Below are 23,854 nucleotides of genomic sequence, written 5' to 3'. Positions count from 1 at the left end.
TAAAGGTATGGCTAACTTAGCCCCTCACATGACACCGAGAGGCAGAGAGCGATGGTTTTCATCAGGAGACACTCCCATCTTTGGTGCAGCTATGCATCATCTGGTGTGCCTTTGACCCTCTGCTGAAAGAAAATGTATCTTTCAAATGCTTGGGAGCTGCCAACACTAACACACAAATTTTATGTTGAACTTTTCCTTTAACCCAGTGCTCTTACTTGTTGCCTCTGCTGTTTCATGTGGCTTGCTAGGCAACCCCAGGGAGAAGTTAATTTCAACAAGCATCTATTTGTTAGCACTCTGACTCACAAAATGGTCTTAGTCTGTTATAAATAAATGGAGGAGAGGAGAGGAAAGCCTGAGGAAAAAACATGTGTAGATGAAGTGTGAATAAGTCGATCACCATGAAGGGGAGTTTAGAGAATTTATCATATAGATATGAAATGAAGAGTCTGTGGCAAGAGATAATTTTCACCAGAAATCAAAATATTCTGAATGTTCTGTGTGGTGCAGGGAGTTTAAATGCAGATCTCATTCAGTCAAGAAATGTTTGCCCCCTCTGAAGATTTTTTGCCACCTTCCAGTTGTGAACCCAGGTCATTTATTTTCCCAAAGAAAGCCTTTTATTTCACAGGTTTTAGATAACATAAGAGAAACTGAAAAGACCTTGTCTGTTTCTTATTTCACAATAGGGTTTTTAACCCCAAAGAAAATAAATAGATTCATATGATCACTTATTAAAATTAGCTGGGACAAGACAATGCTATAAATAGCCAAAGCCATGAAAGATTTTATTGCTGAGAATAACGTATTTGACCCAATTCCACCCACCTTCCACATCCATACTACTCTGACCACTCACATGAATTTTCTGAATTACATGTTTTTTTAAGTATGTTCTTTAAAACACTGGTTTAAACTGTGATTTTTTTTTGTAACTGAACTTCAGATGCTTCTTAGTTGGACTGAGGGCTGTGGATATTAAGCTGAAGTGCAGACATTTCAGAGAGTATTAACTTTATAGAAACATCTATCACCTGTAGGAAGATGTGTGGTTTGTCTATTCAACAATGCCAGTGAGAACCAAAAGTGTTAGGGCTTTGAGAGCCAAAAGTGCCATGGCTTCTTCAATTCTCTATTATCTTCCTCCTAACCTAAATGTGAAAGCTCAGTTAATGATGGCAAACAGGAGGAAAAAAAAAAAAAAAGGCAACCCCACCAAGATAAAAGTTTTATTGTCAATTAAAAAAAATAACTGGTCTTGATAAATAACAAGGAATCATGATTTTAAAAAGAAAGTGCTTTCACCAATTTTTCTAATCTCTTTAAAGTTTTTCAATAGTTCTAAATTAAATCCCTTTCACCCTTATCTCTTTATCCATCAGAAAATCCGAAGGGTATTTGGATTCAGACATCCGTTGCACCAAAGATCTTTCATTACACAGCACAAACAAGCACTTTTATTGAACAAGAACCCAATTACTTAACCTAGCTTCAGGTTTCATTCTACCCCGCGGCGTCTACCCTGACAGAAGCTCACTAATCTCTTCTGATGGACGTTGCTACATATCAGTTCTGATACAGAGAGATGATTCCTAACCTTCTTGTAGAGAACCACTGATTAAATAAACTGAGATGCCCATCTCAGCTTCCTTGGACCAATGAATAACAATGAGAGAGTGAGCAGGCAGATATGGGCCCTTTTTGCCTCTGTGTGAGGCACAAACATAGAGAAAAGGGGGAAAGAGGAGTATCTGCTCTGAGAAAATGACCACCAGCATTTACCAAAGTCCTGTATTGCCATTAACTAGTTATCTCTTGTTGGTTTCTGCTCCTTTAATCATTGTCATACCCTATATATTATGCTAAAAGAGAAGAAAATCAGTTTCTCAAACTTCTAATCTTTGTTGCTACCATTCTCTTTTTTTTTATTTTCAAATTTATTGATAAAAAGGTAATACTTGAGCTTTGTGTCAGTAATTTTCAATACTAAATATGTACTACAATAACCCAAGAACTTTTAAAGACTGTAATTCATCAGGGCTGGAAACTGAGCATTTGTATTTTTAAAAATCTCTTCAGATAATTATAATATAAAGCTATGGTTGAGAAGCATTGCTTCATGTAAATAAATACCGATCAAAAATTTCTTAAGGGGCCTCCCCGGTGGCGCAGCGGTTGAGCGCTGGGTTGCGAAGCTGCTCGCGGCCTCTGCGGCGCCGGTTCGATCCCCGGCTGCTCCCCAGCCACCGGAGGAGGGTCCCACATGGTGCGCAGACCTCTCCTGCCGCCCGCTGCTCCCCTCAGCAGTGTACTTCGGTCCTTCTGCCTGCTCTGCTCCCCTCTCTGGCTCTGGTGAATTATCTCACCCTCCCACACTTCTGACTGTACCCAGTGCATGTATAAACAAAACAAACAAACAAATAAATAAATAAATAAAACATGCCTCTATAAAAAAAAAATAAAAAAAAAAAATTTCTTAATTATTTTGTCACAATTAAGAAAAGGTATTAGAAAATGTATTAGCTTAGCTTCACACTTGGTGTGGGAATATATTGAAGAGTTTCCTCTGGAAAGTCACAATGGTGATCACATTGTTCCTCCACAGAAAGTCTATAATTTTTATTTTAACATAAACCTTTAGAAAAAGTCCTCAGTCCTCATTATATTTCAAAGTATCCATGTATAAGATTACTAATGCTAATGCTGTTCAATGTCGACAAGTAAACTCAATAATTCCATGTCTGCTAAGAGGCTAGAATTTGTCTGTCTATCTATCTGTCTGGCTGTCTATCAATCTATTTCAGGTGGGGCGAGAGTGAAATGGTGAAAGAGCTAGAGAGCAGGAGAAAGAGACAGACAGACAGACAGACAGCAGGGAGAGAGGACAAAGGAGCAGGGAGAATGCCTTCAGTTTAAAATAGTCTTAGAATGTACCAATGTGCACTAGCATTCAAAATACTTCTTTGGAGGATACTGTAAATAGATCTAGAAAGATGAGATTAAACTTTAATTTTTGGGCCTGCCCGGTGGTGCAGTGGTTGTGCGCTGGGTTGCGAAGTTGCCCGCATCCTCTGCAGAGCCAGTTGGATCCCCGGCCACCGGGTGAGGGTCCCACATGGCGCGCAGACCTCTCCTGCCGCCCCCTGCTCCCCTCAGCAGTGTATCGTCAGGCTTCCTGTTCTGTTTCCCGCTCTGGCTCTGGTGAATTCTCTCACCCTCCCGTGCTTCTGACTGTACCCAGTGCTTGTATAAATAAATAAATAAAATCTTCAAAAAAAAAAAAAAAAACCTTTAATTTTTACTATAGAGCCTTTTAATTATATTCATTTTTAATAATCCATATGAAATATTTTATATATTTCTATCATTCAGGTTATTTGGATTTTGGATAATATCTTCTGAAATTTTTGTCTTCCCAATACTGATAAGAAATTTACCATCTATTCTTTTCTTTATGCTACCATTTTGAGTCTCACAGAATGAAGGCACTGGTCTTCCACATGAAGGTTATTTAGGTATTTGAAGAAATACAATAATGTTCTTAGCGGAGCTCAATTTCTGCAACTATTCTTCTTATTCCTTCAAAGACAATGTATAATGTGCTTAGTAGTAATAATTATTAATGTGCTAGTATTAATGATATAGGAAAATAATTTCACACATTCCTGACATTAAGCAGTTGATATTCTAATCAAGGAGATAAAATAAAAATTGAAATATAAAATAAAACAGGAAATACTAATTTCACTATTTATGAACAGAAGACATATTTATATGCAGAGAAACCTGTTCTTTCAGTTGTTGGGCAGTAAATAGAAGGCTAAGAAAGTTGGTAAATAATCATGAAACACTTCTATAAAAATCACTTTTCAAGTTCACATAGCATTTTAGGCATTAGTGTATTTCAGTTGTATAGCAATGCCAGCTTATTATTATTATTGTTCCTACCTTAGAATTACAGCAATGGGAGCTATGAATGAATGGCTTTAAGATCAATTTCTACTCTAAACATGCTCCACTGATCAATGTGGCTCTGCAATAGCCAAGAATGAAAGACTTTTTTTTTTTTAATTTTTATTTATTTTACATACAAGAACTGGGATACAGGCCAGAGTTGTGGGGGGGTGAGAGGCTTCACTAGAGACAGAGTGGGAAATAGAACAGGCGAATTGACTGAAATACACTGTTGAGGGGAGCAGTGGGCGAGACAGGAGAGGTCTACTGCTCCATGTGGGTTGCTCCCTGGCCGGGGATTGAACTCCTGCTGCAGTGGCTACGGTGAGCTTCATAGGTTGAGTCTTAACCCCTTGCGCCACCAGGGAGGCCCTAAAGACATTTTCTAAATGTAGTCTGACCAGGACTCAGGCAGCTGTCCCTGCTGTATCCATTGCTCTTGGCACTAACATTATGATAATCTGGTCTAGAGGGGAAAGAGGGGTCATAAGTCAACAAAAGAGGAAGGAGCATCTGAGTCGACCACAAGAGTCAGAGAAGGATCCAGTGAAATGGCACGGGCTAGACTTGAGGTGTTAAAGGCATGGAGGAGTTTTCCAGGGGAACTGACTGGGGGCTTCAGTTTAGGCAGAGGGAACAGCACCAGCTGAAACGCTGTGTGCTTGGGCACTATGGGCAGTTCCATAACATGGAAAGCCATTAGAACAGAAACAATGGGACAACTGGGAGTGAGGTTAAGATAGCTAGAGAGCAAACTGGTCAGTAATTTGGGAGATTAAATTTGACTTATTGGAAATGGAAATAAACCAAACAGTAACTCATTTTATGTTCTGGAAAATACTTGTGCACCTGATACAAGGTATTGATAAAAAGGAGTGGAGGCATGTGTAATAAAGATGCTCTCATGGGCCTGCCTGGTGGTACAAGGGGTTAAGTCTCAACACTATCAAGCCACTGCAGCACAAGTTCGATCCCCAACCAGGGAGCTACCCGCATGACGCAGTAGACCTCTCCTGTCTCTCCCGCTGCTCCCTTCAGCAGTGTATTTCAGTAGATTTGCCTGTTCTGCTCCCCGCTCTATCTCTGGTGAATCCTCTCACCCCCGACACTTCTGGCCTACACTCCAGCATAAATAAATGAAAATAAATCTTAAAAAAATGATGCTCTCAGATAACATAAAATGCCCACGTGAATATTGATAGCTTTTAAATTGAAATGATTGTTTTATTTTCATAATTTTTACTATCTGGAACATATACTTTTTTGAGAATTGATTGTCTTTTTCATTAAGTTGTGCATGATATAGAAGAGTCAACAGGCACCTAATATGACTGCTTGTGGTTAGGATCAGTTTCAAATTTGTTTTGGCATAATATTCCCATCAGAAGATTCTAAGTCAGTTAATAAAAAAAAATATATGGCATACTTCCATTAAAGGTCATTTATTGTAGGCTGTTTACTATGATTTCTTTGCTTCCAATTTCTTGTCAAATGAAAGGCCATATCTCAGCTTCTCTTGAACAATTTTGAGCTTTAGCTTCAATATACAGATGTCTACTGCATATTCCAAAATTGGGATCCCTATTGGGAGCCACAGGAATCCAATGGTAAAGAAAGAAAACATGCAATAATGTGTATGAACAGAGAATTTTTTTCTCCTTTTAGTTTTAATATTCTTTAGATAGCATGCTGGTTTCCTCTGATGTGAGAAATTCCTCAAAAGATAAGAAATTCAGAGTTTTAAAATAATATTCTGCTCGCTGAAATGCTTATAAAGCATTCATTTTTAAGATTAAAATTATATGGGTTAATAAGCAGTTTCAGACAATAACAGAAGAAAGCTATTTATTTTATATTTGGAATATGAGACCAAAATATTCTTGTGAAATCCTGTGTTAGGGATTTGAGTGGTTATTTTTATTTGATAAAAGTATAATTTATAACATCACCATGTAGATTAATTATGATTGTTTCATGTTTTATTGTCAAATTTCCTTGGCTAATAAAGCCATAGATAATGAAGCTGGCAGATGAGATCATTTTCTGGAGTTTTCAAGGTCAATATGTCAATTAAGATTGTGGGCTAATTCATTAGTCCTGGAAAAAAAATGAACATGCTGAGCTACAGGAGATTGCAAGTCTAGGATATCAAACATCTGTATTAACTTATGACAGCCTCAAAATCTCTATTTTGTGAAGTGATTTAGAGGGGCAAATTACTTTCTCACTAATTTGACAAAGATGAAACTTTCTGAAATAGTATAATATAATATAGGATGAAAAGCTGCTGCATCCTATCAATCAGTAAACTATGATACATATATCGAGCCAAATTTTCCAAGTACATAAGTTTTCCATTTCATTTAGCAGCAGCATGAACTTGTTTCACTCATTCATTCATTCATTTGACAAGGGTTTGCAATTAGCTGTATATGTACTCTGTGCAAGTTTCTCTGTTACCCACTTGGGAGGCAAAACAAAAGAGGCTTCACTCTCACTCTCTTTGCTCTTCACTCTCACATGAATTAGAGACAGATATTAAACAATTAAATGTGCAATTAACTGTTAATTACAATTGGCATAAGTGCCACAAAGGGAAAGTCTTGCATGCTATCAGCATACAATAGTTATTATATAACAATAATACGTATTAGTTTATGTAATAATTATATTAAATTACATATAAAATTATATTAAATAGGCATATGCTATAATAAAATAACATTATTTTATAATAATAATTATATACTGCTTCTCACTTTTCTTTTAAAAATGAGAAAAACACATGATCTGAACATATTTGCAGAAAGAGTTATAGATGTAACTTATTAATTAAATTTACTGAATAAGAATTTATTGAGATTCTATTGCATTCCTTTCATTCTGGGGATATATAATGGAATAAAGATCAGATGTCATACAACAGAATATAAGGGAATCATATAGTGTAATTGGTGAAACAAATATGCATATTATATGTTGAGAAGTATAGGAGCACAAATCAAAGTTAAGATGGACCTTGATATTTAAGAAGACTTTAGAGGAGCAGCGCATTCACTCATTTATTCAAAAGTAATTTCTGAACATTATCATATTCCCAACATGGTGACTGGTGTTAATAAAATACATTCTCTGTAAGAAAAGGAATTACAATGATATCAGTGGTCTCAACCAAGGTCAATTTTCCCTTCAGCGGATATTTAGCAAGTCTGGAGACAATTTTCTTCCTCACAACTCAGGAGAAGGTGCTACTGCCATCTACTGTACAGAAGTCAGAGGTGCTGTTAAAGGGCCTACAATGAAAATGATATCCCACCACCCCACCACACACATAATGAATAATTATCAATCCCAAACTGTCAATAGTGCTTGAGAAACCCTGTGAGACATGGGAAATAATCAATTTCAATGTAGTAGTATTAGGGTTAAAATAAAGCTGTGTTTTAAAAGAAGCACTTATAAGTAGGCAAGGAAGCTAATTTGGTATACTACTACTAAAATTTATGGTGACAGGCTAAGAAGTCCTGAACTAGGGTTATCAAAATAAAAATAGCATAAATAAAAAAAAATAGATGTGAGAGAAATTTGAAAGGGAAAATAAACACCGATTTATTGAGCAATTATGATGTGAAAATTTAGGAAGGAGAAAGAGTTGAAGCAGATGGAAGAGTCAATGATTTTCTTACAATTCGTTTAATTTTTGTAGTGGGTTAGAGATCGTGATAACATTAACAAACATGGGAACAAAAGAGGAGCAAGTCATGAGGGGAATTAATTATGATAGTGAAAATAATATGTATATATTATTATGTAGCAGTGTATTAATCACATCAAGCATGAAATTTGTCATCATTCTTGGTAAGGAGGTAGTGCTATTTTAAGTAAGTACTGTTATACCCAATTGTTAAGACAAGGTAAAAAAGATAAATGCTTAAGGTCACTACTTACCAGTGGCAATATCCATTCCTACAGAGTTTTATCTTCTCATAAAGTCAAGGTTTTCAATCTCCATGATTAGCAAGGAGGAGCTGCAACAATTCAGGTGGAATTTTCATAGTCTGGAACAAGATTGCCCAGATTTTCCAAAAAACACAATCCAGGGTTAAGACTTATGCATTGGCTTATTAGGGAGTACAATATCAAGGAAGCAGAAGTGAGGAGAAAATGCAGAGTTGTGCATTAAAGAGAATAAATACTTAAAATTAAGTCAAACACACTTGACTGATAGCCAGTAAGTCTTCTAAGAGCCTATGGGAAATATTACATTTCAGAATCATACAGGTAAAGCAAGAAAGAGAGATTTCCTAGCTCTCAACACCATTATATTAGTTAAACATCTGTTCCAAAATAAATGAACTCTCCTGCCCTTCAAAGTTGCTAAAACAGAGAAACTAAGCGAGCCACAGTGGCAGCAGAGGTCTCCTGGAGGAGGAGGCAAGGGATACAGTGTGGACACAAGATAAGGCACTGTGTTGAGCTGTGTCTGAGGCTCAAACTTCAGGTCCAGAGGTCATGTCTCCTGAGATGAGTGCATGTGGGAATCTATTCAGTGGTGCGGAAGAAGCAGTTGACATTGCTAGTCTCTACAAGTTATTAGTGTTACTTTCTTAGGTTTCTTCCTTTCCCAGTGCCTTAATTTGCTCATCTGAAAAATGTAAGATGTCATTGTTTCTATTTCAAGATATTGTGAGGATGAAATGATTCAATATGTATAAGACATTTTATACAGTACCTGGCACAAGTAAGCACCAAATGTGTCTTTCATTATTGGTATCACTACCATCATTGTTGAGAAAGACAGAAACAGTCTCCCTTATACAACAATTGGCAAACAGAAATGCCTTGGTTTAGTCAGGACTGTCACTCACAGCTAAGGGATTAATGTATAATTGTTGAATATAAATAATCCTACAGAATGCACCACAACCCAACAAACTCATGTTGTGACCCTGATGAAGGGAGACAAAAATAGAAATAACACCACTTTGCAGTCAGTCATTTCTAAGCATAGGAAAAAAACAAAGTCACTCTATGAATCCAAAATACCGAATGTACCCTTCTTCAGGCCAATATGAGTGACTGCTCATCTTCAACAACTAGAGCTTTAGCCTGAGTCCAGTATCCGGTCCTTCTAATTTGTATGCTCTAGGGCACTCATAGATTTGTATCTGTCTTGTAATAGCTTATAATCCACATCCTTGAGTCCTACTCAAGTCAGACAAGTCCAAATCCTACAAAGTCCTTTATAAAATCCTCTTTTGTGCCTCAACTACCCTCCTTCTGTGTTTTCCCTCTTTGCAATGAGGAATACATCCCACTTATTTAACTACAGATGTGCCTCTGGTAGAATTTGGCTTAAGAGCATCAATCAAATTGTGGCGGCATCAGCATCACCACCACCAACCACCACCACCACAATCTCTAAAGCTGAAGGCATTAAATTAGCTATATATTTTTGAAATTTCATCATTTCAGTTATACTTGAATCCAAAGCAGTGCAAGAAATTAGAGAGGGAGACAAGGTCAAAAGAAATAAATTGCCAGGGACTGAACTATGGAGAATACACGAGCATTGAAGGAACAGGCCAAATAATCAGGGCTGATCACTTTGGTCAATAACTAAATTAGTGAGCACTCATGTAGGAGGATTAAGGAAAGGAAATATTTTTAAATAGGTCTTGCTGGAACCATGTGCATTATTCAGATGTGTCCAGATAAATAAGAACTAGCCCATTGGATCAGACACATAGGAGGTCTATATAGTTGATAGTCAACCCTGCAAAGAGCATTTGAGCAAATGCGTGAAATAGAAGAGAGAATACAGTGGGGAAGGTGATAAGCAGAAGATGGGAAAATCAGTAATCTTTAAAGTATTAATGTGAATAGCATAGAGATAGTAACTTAAATTGAAGGAAATATAGGATTGCTGGAGAGGAATTACAATTGACAAGGGAAATAAACATTTAGTTTGCATTAAGAAAAACAGGGAAGTGACTCCAGCTACAAACTAACCAATTAAGGGAGCTCAAATTTCTAAAGGTCAGTGGTGATAAGGGGTGGAGGTGGCAGAGGGAGTTACATGAGGTGGGTGGGCAGGCACTGGTGAAGTAGGGGAGGTTGACAACTCAGGTTAATAATAGTGCATGTGAGAAAATATGAAGGTTGAAAGGATAAAGGGTTTAAATTTTGGAAATTTAACAGCTGTGAGGATAAGATGTTATAACGGCCTAGAAATTGGACCTTGATATTGGGGTAGGGCTTGTAGGGTAGTGATTACAAAGGAAGAATTCCAGAATTGGTATCACAAGTTAATAGGTAAAAAAAAACTTATAAAAAAATACTATATAGTATTCTATATATAGTATTCTATTTTTCACAAGGAAACTAAGATTGTGATTATATTATTAAAAAATGGGAAAAAAAACTTAATTTTTTCATTCTATACTTTGGAAACTTAAAAAAAAAATAAGATGCCAAATTGATCTGCTTGTCCCCAAAAAGGTCACACATATGGGAAAAAGCCTCACTAATCTATTATAATTTTTAAAGAGTTGAATGAACTGTTGGTATAAAAAAAATCAAAGGATTTAAGAAGTTCATTCAAAAGAATGGACTACAATTTTTGTACTACCTTTGTGTAAAGGGATTCTTTTTTTTTCTTTTTTAATTTTTCTATAAAAGAACTGGGGTGTAGGCCAGAGGTGTGGGGAGCAGAACAGGCAGATGTACTGAAATGCAGTGCTAAGGCCAGAGTGGGTGAGACAGGGGAGGTCTGCTGCACCAGGTGGGTTAGCTCCCTGGCCAGGGATGAAACTTTACCGCTATAGTTGTGATAATGCTGAGACTTAAACCCTAGCCCCCCAGGGAGACTCCACTGTAAGAGATTCTCAATTGGAAAGGAGATGGGGTAACTTTGGGGGCCCTGGTAAATATTCATTACTTACACTGAACTTTTATTTTGCTCCATATAAAAATCTCAGTCTTACTGAATTTTATAAAGAATGTCTCATTACTCCTACTTGTTTTTCTGTTAAGAGGAAGAACATTGCAGCACAGTCAACCTGTGATATTTCCCTCCACCCACAAAATACCATGAACAGGACTGCCAGATCAGGAAGCTACTGGGAACAAGGAGTAGAGCTAAGTGGCCTGGTAATGCTATATGACACAGAAAATAGGTGGGCTCTGGGACTCTTGTTTTTCCACCTTTGACTGCATCCAGGATACTGGGGTAACCAAGAAGGTGATGCATGGAAGAAAATATGTGGACATATTTAATATTTGAAAGAGATACTTGGGTAAGAGACACATGGGCAAACTGAAAGTGGCAGCCATTCCTTGATGAGGTATCTCCTTCCCAACTCTTTGGGACCTGCTTCAGAACCCCTACCTGGTGGATGCTTTCCAGAAGGATTAAGATTAAGATTAAGACAAGCTTTTGTGTCTCACAGCCCTGCTTTGGGCAAACTGTGTTTGACTGAACACTTACTCTTAAGAAGATAGGTAATTTGGGGAGTTTTATTGGGGAAACCATTGTTAGGAATATTCTTTCTTCTCTTCTGTTATGCACACTAATTTTTTAAAAAGATCTTTAACACTAGAATCTGTTCTGTTGTCTTTGTGTGGCAGATAGCAGTATCTCTTTAAGAGTATGCACCTCCTGGGCCTCCCCGGTGGTGCAGTGGGTTGAGCACAGCACTGTGAAGTTGTCCACAGCCTCTGCAGCATGGGTTCGATTCCCGGCCGGCCAGGGAGATGCCCACATGGCGCAACAGACCTCTCCTGTCTCGCCTGCTGCTCCCCTCAGCAGTGCTTACAGTCTGTCTGCCTGTTCTGCTCCCCACTCTGTCTCTGGTGAATCCTCTCACCCTCCCGCACCTCTGACTGTACACCAGTTCTTGTATAAATAAATAAATCTTAAAAAAAAAAATGATCATGGGGTCCTTGAGTGTCTCTTGGTCACACACTAACACTTCTGGAATGTCTGGCTTTCAGAAGTGATTTATTAGAGCAGAAAATAAAGCACACATATATTATATTTGCTACATACAAGACCATTCTCTCCATCTATATTATGAATTAATAAACCATATTTCCAGAGACATCACCTCATTATATCTCTGAGAAAATAGATGTATGTTAATTCTTAACATGTTAACTGCTATTTTTGGTAAGTCCTTATTTTATGGTTTGCCTTTTTCTTGTTGCTAATCTTAAAACACTGAGGGAATAATAAGGACCATTGAGAAGAGATGGCCAAGAAATAATAACAAAATATAATTAAATAGGGTACACTGGTGGGGTTTTTATTTGATAATGTTGCTAAAACTTGTGTTATCATAACAGTCTTACAGTGACATGCAGAATGAAAAAAAAAAAGTGGATTGAATAGTATATAGAGCTAAAAAGAAAGGAAAAGTCAACATTTTTGTATTTTCTTTTCACGTGGACTCCCCAGGCAATATTACAACGGACTCATCTAACTCATCTGAATGAGTTCTTAATAAGATATCAGAAGGTGGGCTAATTTTCTCTAGTTTCTCTGGGGAATTAGAGATAATTAAATGAAAGTAAAATCCTCACTAACTCCTAAGGATATTTTTTAGTTATTTTTTGAGACTTTTGATTTCTGACTAATTTTCCTTGTATCTATATGCTACTCTGCACCTCTTTGTCCTCTCCATGGGTGATTAAGATCTCTACTTACTTCATTAACTATCAAATATGAAATATCTCCTATTTCATTCTCCTGATTTATCCTCAGGGCTGAGAACCCTGTCAATTATTCCCTAGGATTACAGTCTGTTTTATTCATAAAATGAAATCCACACATTGATTTCATGTATAAATATTGGTTTCATGTATAAATGTTATGGGTTCTTAGCTAGTAACCTGCCTCTTCTTCTGGTTTTGATGTGCAATTTGATTTCAAACTTGAGATCCTTACATTTTTATTATTCATTTTCCATATATCTTCAGGGACAATCAGAAATAATAAATATGTCATGTGTGAGCACCTAAAACTCACTGTGTAATATGGTAGCCAAGTTTCATTTCTAGTTGATCAGCTTTTGAAATGTACCACTAATCTGAACTGAGATACACTTTAAATTTAATATATAAAACCATTATTCATGACTTATTTAAAAGTCAAATATCTGATAAATTTCATATTGATTACATGTTGAAAGTATAACCTTTTATATATTTAAATAAAGCATACTATTAAAATAATTTACCTATAGATATGTAATACAGTTACAAAAATTATTAAGATACATATTCACACTTATATTTCCCATTATAATTCAACAGGACAGTATTGCCCTAGAAGAAATTCTGAAATTAGTACTCTCAGCAAATGTACTTCACACACAAAAAAAGCAGATATGAAATTTTATGGAAACCCTGCTAGCTGTCCCATTATTTTTCATGGATTTTGCTTTTCTTTCTCTTTAAAAAGCCAATATTTTAATAGCAGCTGTTAAAAGGTATGGATTGACAAGAACCAAGTTTTAAAGTGTTTCAGAGTGGAAACCAATAATTAATCATAGTTTGTTTTTTTTTTTTTTTTTTACTGCTTACAACATAATGTATTATTGTGGAGGAATAACATGTTCAATATAGCTTATGAAGTCTGGAGTCAAACAGAACCAGTTGCATCCTTCACCTCTAGCATTCTTTAGATATTAAAATGATTATGCAAAGACATAGAAAATGATAAACTACTGTTCTTGCATACCTACTTTTCAGGTCACAAATGCAATGTTTCTTCATGTAGCATTTTGGAAGGACCCCACTGCTGACTGCAGTGAATGATTCAGCACTCCTCAGGTCATGAATAATTCATAGGGGAAGTGCCATATACCAAATTTGTTGGGTTATGAGATGCCTGCAGCACCTTTTAAAACTTGATCTACAGACTTATTCCCACTGCTCTATTTTTACCCTTTGTGGGAGGACAATTACTAAGATGGACATAAAACCTGAAACTAGTTAAATGATACTGCAAAATGCTCCATAAAGTTTAAGTGCAACATGGAACGATTTTTCCATTTGTTTAAGTGTGATGACCAACCTTGGAATTCATGGAAACATCAAATTTCTGTTTTAAATAAGGATATTTTTAAAGCTGGGTAATATTAACTTTGTAACTATGGATGGTATGTTATGATTTAAAAATTACTGAGTTTTGCCAACTATCTCTTTTCCTTATGCCAGCCTCTCATTTTTATTTCCTTTTAACAATCATGTTCTTTTGAAATAGAGAATTCATATTTTGGTATCAAATTACAAATAATAAATTGGAAATAATCAATTTTTTTATTTTATAATAGAATTAAAATTTTCAGATATAAAACAAGAATCTCAAAGTCTACAACTTCTTAATTGTCTAGTCTTCCATCTATTACATATATCAATGAGCAATTACCACCTTCAAAGTCAATTTCTTGCTCTGAAAGGCATGAGGATAGTAAAGGTATTTTTTATGCTTATGTGAAATTAACATCTGTAATCTATATCTACTGATACTAATTTACATTGGAGTTATAAAAAAACAAGCATTATCTCTTCTATATAAATTTGAGTAGTTACTAAACACTTTTCTTAATCACTCTATATAATCTTTTTAGGTATTCTGATTCACAACACACACACACACACACACAGGCTATTTCTCCCTTATCCATACTCCAGTCCACTCAACTTCTTATTTAATATCTATGACTTATTGGACTTAACAACATCTTAAATCCAAATTAAGGTTAATTCAAACTTACCTTTATAATTTTTATTTACAAATTTAATAAATTATTGTACTGAGAATGGGATTATCCTAATTATCAACAAATTCTTCACTCCCTATAGTCTACCAATCAGCATACCTCCAAAACACTTCTTGAAGTCACTGATTTCTGACCAGTAATATCTCCAGATCTTTAAGCAAATTTTAATTATTTCTCATCCGGATTAAGATGATTTTCTAATGTCTTCTTACATACATTCTTGATACCCTGTGTTCACTCTGTTTACTTAAATATGCAAATCAGAAGTACCTCTTAACTGCAATTTTTGCACTGCCATTTTCCTGCTATTTAGAAAAAACATCAAAAGACTTAAGAGTGTGCTATGATTTGCTACAGATGCTGGACTCTGCTTATCATATCTTTGCTTCATTAATTAATCCTCATATTCAGAAAATAGGGAAAAATCTTTTTCTCAGAAAAGCCTTCCTTTACCTCACTAACCACTGTCCTGTCATTACATTTTCTCCTAATACCATGTATCTTAGCTTCATACTATTTATTGCTATAATTTCATATTAATTCTGAAATAAGGAATTAAGATAATATAGTAAAATGGAAAAAAGTAAGGGTATGTAAATTTTGAAGAAATTTTAAATCAACTATTTTATTAAAGACTCAAATATCATGTGTTGATTAAAATATTGTGCAGAATATTCTGATGTAAGAAATAGGTTATGATAATAGAATTTAAAAAGCAAAATGCAAACTACAGTTATGGTATGAACTCAATTTAATTAAAAGTTGGTATTTACGCAAAACTTTTAATAAATTGAAATATATAAAATAGTCTCTGAATAACAGTATTATAGATGATTTGAATATTACTTTCCTTATTCTGTTTTCAGCTGTCCAAGTTTTTAATTGTAAAAATATAAAAAGAAATTCACCCCCCTTTTTTTTTAAAGATTTGTTTATTTATTTATTTATACAAGCACTGGGTACAGTCAGAAGTGTGGGAGCATGAGAGAATTCACCAGAGCCAGAGCGGGGAGCAGAGCAGGCAGAAGGACCGAGGTACACTGCTGAGGGGAGCAGCGGGGGGCAGGAGAGGTCGGGGGGCAGGAGAGGTCTGCGCGCCATGTGGGACCCTCCTCCAGTGGCTGGGGAGCAGCCAGAGATCAAAATGGCGCTGCAGAGGCTGCGGGCAGCCTCACAACCCAGCGCTCAACCGCTGCGCCACTGGGGAGGCCCAGAAATTCACCCCCTTTTAAAAAGCAGATTTTGTTTAAATCTGATGAGATCAACATGTTATTCTCTAGACTATTACTGAATTTATGTGCTGAAATCTCTGAACCATGCTGACATTACTGTTACATGAACCTCAATTAGATCTCCAGTTTATTAAGTCTAATATTATAAAAGAGAAGAAAAATTGAAAATTCTAATTATGTTAAAGATTTGGTCATTTCAGACTATTAAAGGCTCTGAAACTTCTATGCATGAGCTAGTTTTTGTTTGTTTCATAATACATAGAAGACCTTTAGCCAGACCTTTTAATATAAATGCCAGAAGCATAGAACAAAGAGAACATTTTTCAATATGCACCAAAATTAGGTAAATTTGATTTAAACTTTTAATTTCCAGGGTAAAGATCCTATTCATTTATTTACTAGTTCTTGGGGGTGGGTGTATAGTGCCTGTATGTTCTAGATTTCTTAGTTTTAAAATCAGGCCCTCTACATTCAATGAGTAGATCTTCAAGAAGTAATTCTTAGAACATCACTTTGGGCCAGCTCAATTTTCAATCACATCAACAAAAAATTACCTGTATTGACAGAAAGAAAGAAAACACATATGCACACAGAGCCATGCATGCATACATACTGCAGTACTCTAGAAATTACTTGTTTTAATGAAGTATACTTTTATAAAGTTCAAGTAATACATTCCTGCATTTATGGAAAATCATATAATGAAATAAGTTTATCCTCTTGTTTCATTCATATATCTACAATCTTTTCAAACAGTTATTTAAGAACACTAGATAAACTCAAATAGCTCCTCACATTTGTGTCTCCAAGCATCTATTTCCTTTGATTTTAATTTTAAACATAGAGTCAGAGTTGCCCTGTCTTCCTTTACATTTGTTGTGAAATTTTCTGCCACTTTTCTTTTCCCTTTCTTATTGAAGTTGTCAGAGTCTATATTTCCCCTTCAGTATTTCACTCAGCCTTAATGAAAATTAACCTCACCGTCAAAATAAAATGAAGCTAATGGAAGAAAAGAAGAAAGTAATAAGTTTATAAGAAAATGGATGCCATACCTAAGAAAATCAGTGTCAAAAGCTGTGATCATGTTATCACTTGATGATACAACATCATTAACACAGCTGATGTAAAGTTATCCTAAGTCTTAGTAATTGTGTCTGAGAGAAACACAGGTGTTGAGTGTATAAACCACCCACTGGATTGCACTCAGAGTCTGTGAAGGTTATATGTTGTCATCACATTTCAGGACCTGATTCCAAAATAGCAGCACCTTTGATGATAAAAGATAAGGGGGAAGCATGAATTGAAAACCAATTGCCTTCTTTATAATGCAGAAAGCTCACACTGCAAGGCATTTCCATTCTAACAGAAATACACTTCACAGATTCTATAGATCAAGAAATATTTGAATCTCTCATATATGGCATTCAAGGATATTTCATTTCATGTTCCAGACTATTCTTTCTCTGTCTTTTCCTCTCTGTTCACTCCCCTTCAGTTTGTCCTGCTTGGCTCCAGAACATGTTTCCTTACTAATAGTTTCAACCACATCTTAATCCAATACATACAAATCAATCAAATCAATTACGTGTTTGAGCACCAAAGATTTGTAACATGCAATGTAGAAAACAACTCTCCAGGTACTATATCTATAGAATAGCTAACATTTTCAATACTGTATATTCACTTTTGGTTCACTTGATGATTTTTTTATAAACTTGAATTTTAGGACAGCAGACAAATGCAAAAGAGAATTTTAGGGCAAAATAATCATCCAGTATTTAAAATTTAACTCTTCCTAAACCATTAGAAGAAAACAGAGCTTACATATAAAATACAATTCAAAAGAAATCTGTATCCTTCACTCTTATCTACCTGGAACTCAAAAATAGTTACATTAACAAATGAGTAACATGTCATTATTTAGAACGATTATTAGTAACTAAAAGTAACTGATATTAATCAGTTTGTATGCACTAAGCATGATCCCTTTATTTTAGAGAGAGAACTTTACTGAATATAATTACATATACACACATGTGGTTCCCATGAAACTGATTTCATATGTAGGTCAAAGGCTGGCATGTTCCTCAAGCCTGGTCAATAAAAGCCTCATTCTTTGCCTTAGGGATAGACTCAGAGAGGGTATGTGACATCATCAGAACTAGCAGACATGCTACAGTTTTTGCTGAGTTTTCTCATACAGATTTCATCTTCTTTCCCTGCAGTACCTACATTGGTGACAGCCACTTTGCAAACACAAAATGGAAGTCTGTCTGAAAGGGAGCTAATGTGAAAGACAAACAAGACCTGGAGAGAGCATTTCCAAAGAAGGACACTGATCCTCTGACTCAAATTGCTAATAAGTTTACCTATACTGTCGGAAATCTCAACTATCTGGGATAATGATTCTGCCTTTTGTATAAGCCAATTTGGGTTGGATTTTCTTTCCTTGCAACCACAATAGTCTTAACTGACACCAGTAATGGTTGCTCTCACTTCAGATAGTCTATAGAAATTAAAACTATTCAAATCATTTAATAATAAACAAATTATTTAGTATTTATTAAGGAATGCTTATTTTTAGCCAGCTGACAGGATGTAATTTCTACAAGGAAACTTTTATCTCATAACTTGGCATGTTTCCAGCATTATAAGGTTAAACTAAGAAACACTAAAATTTTTAAGAGTTAATTGGAGTACATTTCCATTCAATTGGGAGCACCAAACCAAGGATAGTTAGACACATAGGTATGCTCTATGGAGAGAGGCAATGGGCAAGTTAAGAAAAGGGGGAAAAAATATTTGATTGGTTATCACTTAAGCAAATGCTACATTGGGAAAACCTACCAGGCTATTGGTGATTGCTTCTTTTTAGGTTTCATTTTCTTGGATTTGAATGCACTGATTCTGGCAAAGGGTTTGTTTAGCTTACTTAAGTCACCAATGCCTGCAAGCCACTCTAGTCTAATAGCCTGACTGTTTAAATACTTTAACCCCAGCATAGATTCTTGACAAAATTAAATGTAATTGTATTTTGTGTAAAATACTAAAGTAGTGGGTATAAGAAATTTTGCACAAGAACAAAATGAACTTTACTGAAGTAAAATTCTGTTAGGAGTATTTCTAACCTGACCTTCTCACCTGAATAGAAATAGTTTTAGAGAGAAGTAAAGTTCACCCTATCTAGATACTTTCCTTGTTGAACTAATGGATAATTTAGAAATGAATCTTATCATAAAATACAATTGACTAAAAATGACAGAATTCCATAAACAGATTTTATTTACCATGATATTAAGTTACACACAATAACGTTTAAATCATGATATGTAGTGGGGGTCGTCAAAGTACCTTCCCAGTACCTTAAATCCTGGAAACCTTTAGGCAGGTATTTCTAGGGACTGTTTCTGATATGGCCTATCAGTGTCATATTTTTCCTCTGTATTGCCTATTTCTGGAGAGGACAACCATTATTTATGCTGGCCTGTGTTGAGATGTCACTTCTTATGTGTATGTTCTAAATTATTAATTGCATAAATATCTATGTGCACTTATAATGTATCAAAGCTGACTTTTTAGGTAGAAGATCTATATTTTTTATTTTTATTGAAGTAACCCTGGTTTATAACACTACAACGTACATCATTAGTCATCAACATCTGCATGTATTATATTAAGTTTACCACTAAAAGTCTAATTCCATACTTCACCCTACAGTTGGTTTTTACATTTTATAATGTTTTCTCATAAATTTCTATCTCAGTTACTTTCTATTGTCTAGGATTTTTTTTCACTAATTGCATGACTGTGAAAGGCTTTATAAAGCAAAATCTCTCCACTCTTCCCCTAATTTTCTAATTCTCTGATTGCATATAAATACTTCACCTACTTGTTGTATCAGTGAAATGACTATAAAAGCCACATATTTTAATGTCAGAACCCTTTCCTTCTGTATAAATTCAGAACAAGATGTTAGCCAAAAAGCAATAAAAAACCCTAGATGTCAGGTTATCTTTGGATTAATAAACTAATTTCCCTTCCTGAAAGAGATAGGATTTATTTTTTATTTAAATATCATAAGCCATGCATTTACCAAAGTATTGCATTTAAGAAATACTCAATGATTATATGTTGACTGATAAAGGAAATAGACATCATTTACTTTCCTTCCTTAATTTTCTAAAAAAAAATTGTCACATTCAGCATAAGTCCTATTACAGGAAGTATACTAAGTTTAGACCTATTAGCTAAAATAAGAAATTCTAGACTGATGATCAGCAATTCAATAAATTATAAAATTCATTGAATGAATGTATCAACACCTAATTAAGGTTATCAATTCAACAAGAATTATACTACCATCTTCATTGTGTTATTAACAACCTCTTAAGGAGTAGATCTTCAGTCTGCAGCTTCTGCACTGAATCCATTCTTTGAAGAGTGCCTAATCCAAAAATAATTTATTCAGACTTTACCATTATGTAAAACCTAATGGCTTTAAGGAGGCTTAACTGGGACTATTGGAACTTAGTGACTCTATAATGCCAAAGTATAATAACACTGGATATTAATTTAAGAGTACATATGTGAAAATCAACTTTGTCTTTAGTATTTTGGTTGACCAAATCATTTATTTATTTATTTACTTACTTACTTATTTATTTATTTATAAAATTTATTTATGTATACAAGCACAGGAGGGTGAGAGAATTCACCAGAGCCAGAGTGGGGAACAGAACAGGCAAACCAATGAAATACATTGCTGAGAGGAGCAGCGGGCAGCAGGAGAGGTCCGCAAGCCATGTGGGACCCTCACCCAGCGGCCAGGGATTGAACTGGCACTGCAGAGGCTGCGAAGCTGTTCAACCGCTCAACCGCTGCGCCATTGGGGAGGCCCGGACCAAATTATTTAATGAAGTTATTTTTCTCCTGGAAATCAATGTACTACAAAGTTTTGCTACATACTTATTACATATGGTGCAATATATTAGGTAATAAGAACTTTAAGTTACAATGGCTACTTCTCTGAAGGAGCTTTGTTTTATTACTTCTAAATATTTGAAAATCTCTGACAGCAAACAACTTTATTTGGTCAAATCCCTTATGCTATAATTGGAAGAATGAAAGTATTGATGAGGGCTAAGGGGAGTTTTCAGAAAGAATTTGAAATGTTGGATTAGTAGATATAATTATACAAGAGTAATACAATGGAAGCAAATAAAATGTAATCATCAGAATCAAAGTATCAGCACCACATCATCACAAAACAATTAGGAGGGTAACCTTTGCATATCAGTGCAACAGATGACATAGAAAAATGAAGATCCAGACATACTTTAAAAGCAGGCAATATATTCATGGGAATAAAGCTACAGCAAATAATACGTGTGTAGAAATTTGTTCAGGAACGCTGAAGTATAGTCTATCAGTTGTTACTATCATAACTCTTTTATAATCTGGAAAGCAAATTAACAATGCATTGTTAAGTATCAAGAATTTAGAGAATATAATCCCAAAAGCTGAAATTTTAAATAAGAACCACAGTTAAACAGAAATAGAACATACAGTAGGTCAAAAAAGAGCAGATGCATAGACCAGAGAAACAGGGATGCAAGAGTTTCATGAAAACAGAGGCAGACAGAATGTTTCCTCCCCTGATTTTATCTTGCATGACAATGCACAAGTATGGTTTTATCATCACTGTTATTTTTATTTCACAGTTCTTAATAGACAAGATAACCTATAATTACCAAAGAATGAATAGAGAAGTTCTTCAGATAGCAGGACACTGAAAACACATTTACACTTAACAGGAGGTGATTAGTTGGTAGAACGTGTTAGAAAAGCTGCAAATCCCATACATCAAATGTCATTCCTCTCATTCAGGGGCTGTTCTTCATCACTGACTAAAAAATACAGTAAATTCATCAAAACCCCTTTTAAGTTTTGAAATTGTCCCAGGGGAATTATCAGGTGTGTTTCTATTATACCACCTATTGCGGATGTATAAAGACACAAAAACACCTGGTCAAATATAATTGAATGAACCACTGAAATCATTTGGAAATATTTACTGTCAAACAGCAGTCTCCTAACATAAAACAGTTAGTTTTGGGATTCGAAACTATATTAAAGAAATAAATGTCTACATTTTGAGTGTATATCTACATTCTACACTAATGTAGATATACTCACTCAGAACAGATCTTCTCCAGTCAAGCTCACCATTTAGTGACAAAAAATAAATAGGAAACAATGAAACAAATACTAAAAATACAACATAAATGGTAAAATATCTTGAAGAGGTAAATGGGAAAGTGATTATTTGGAAAGGTAAGAAAAAAGGCATGTTGATAACTGACTGGATCTTAAGAGATGTTTTCTTTTTTATCTTTTATTTTGATTATTTGTTTTTACTTGCTGAGAAAAAGAATGATAGGCAAAGGGAGCAAATGACAAGGTATAGCAACGTAAAATTATTTCATGTTTTAGTAACACCAACATGTTCCAAATTGGAGTGAAGACACTAAAAACATTGGTGATTGGTAAGGTTATACTACCTGCAGCGCTCACTGTACTGGGCTCTCTGGAGAAACAGGAACAACAAGATATATATACATGCATATATATACAAACATATATATAAACATATATATGCATGTATTTATGTGTGTGTGTGTGTGAGTGTGTATTATATTTTAGGCAGTTCTTTTAGACAGTTCTGGGAGCCTGGAAATCACATGATCTTTCCTCTGCAAACTGGAGAACCAGGAAATTCAGTGGTAAAAATTCAGTCCAGGTCCAAAGGCTCCAGAATCAGGAGCTCTGATGTCTGTAGTCAGAAAAAAACAGACATTCTAGTGCAAGGAGAGAGTGAATTCATCCTTCCTTTACCATTTTGTTCCCTTCTGTCACTCACAAATTAGATGAGGCTTACCCACATGGATCTAGGCTGACTTCTTTATTCAGTGTAGTGAATCAAATGCTAACATCTTCCAAAAACACTCTCCCAGACACATCCAAAAGTAGTATTTTACCAGTTATCTAAGCATCCCATAGCCTAGTAAATATAAAATTAATCCTCATAGTCATCAACAACCCCCAATCTTTAAAACAAAACCACAGCCATCTTGTCATTTAGATAGTAGTTTAAATATAATGCATTTTAGCATAATCCCTTCTAGTGCCATCCATGCTGCTGCAAATGGCATGTGTTTTACTTTTGTGATTGCAGAGTATAACCCATTATGTATATATACTGTATCTTCTTGATCCACTCATCTCCTTGGGAACATTTAGGTTATTCCATATCTTAGATATTCTAAGTAGTGCTGCTATAAAAATAGGAATGCAGGTTTCCTTTCAGATTAGTGATTTTGTGTCCCTTGAGTAGATTCCTAGGAGTGGAACTGCTTTTTCATATGGCCGATCCATTTGTAGTGTTTTTAAGGACCTCCATACATCTTTCATAGTGGGTGGACCAAAATAAGTCAAAAGGAAAAAGATAAATAATGCATAGTTTCACATCTTTAAAGACTCATCACCCAAAGCAGTGATAGTGAAGGCAAAGATAAACACCTGGGATTGCATCAAACTGAAAAGCTTCTGTACAGCAAAAGAGACATTAACCAAAACAGAGAGACACCCCACTGATTGGGAAAAAATCTTTGCACTCCATTCAACCGATAAGGGACTGATCACAAAGATATACAAAGAACTCACACGGCTCAACAAAAACAAAATAAACAATCCAGTCAAGAAATGGGCAGAAGAACAGGCCTCCCTTGGTGGCACAGGTAGTTGAGTGCTGCGCTATGAAGCTGTCCAGAACCTTAGTGGTGCCGGTTTGTTCCCGGCCAGCAGGTGAGGGTCTCACATGGT

General features: G+C 35.4%; 1 protein-coding gene across 1 annotated transcript in view; it reads right to left on the bottom strand.

Annotated features, from left to right (window-relative positions):
• The window catches only part of TENM2 (teneurin transmembrane protein 2), a 3,493,894-nt gene that overhangs the window by 3,150,229 nt on the left and 319,811 nt on the right, over positions 1-23,854 (bottom strand). Inside the window, exons 4-6 of the mRNA XM_054691588.1 lie at positions 7,903-7,982; positions 3,438-3,579; positions 1,035-1,151 (exon numbers count right to left, since the gene is read on the bottom strand). The gene's annotated coding sequence lies outside the window, so the exon portion shown is untranslated. The remainder of the gene's footprint in view (positions 1-1,034; positions 1,152-3,437; positions 3,580-7,902; positions 7,983-23,854) is intronic.

The sequence above is a fragment of the Talpa occidentalis genome, unplaced genomic scaffold (assembly GCF_014898055.3).
Source record: "Talpa occidentalis isolate TD23 unplaced genomic scaffold, MPIMG_talOcc4v2.1 talOcc4.9, whole genome shotgun sequence".
NCBI classification, from domain to species: domain Eukaryota; kingdom Metazoa; phylum Chordata; class Mammalia; order Eulipotyphla; family Talpidae; genus Talpa; species Talpa occidentalis.
The sequence above is the reverse complement of the archived record's forward strand: the minus strand, read 5'-3'. Positions and strand labels throughout refer to the sequence as shown.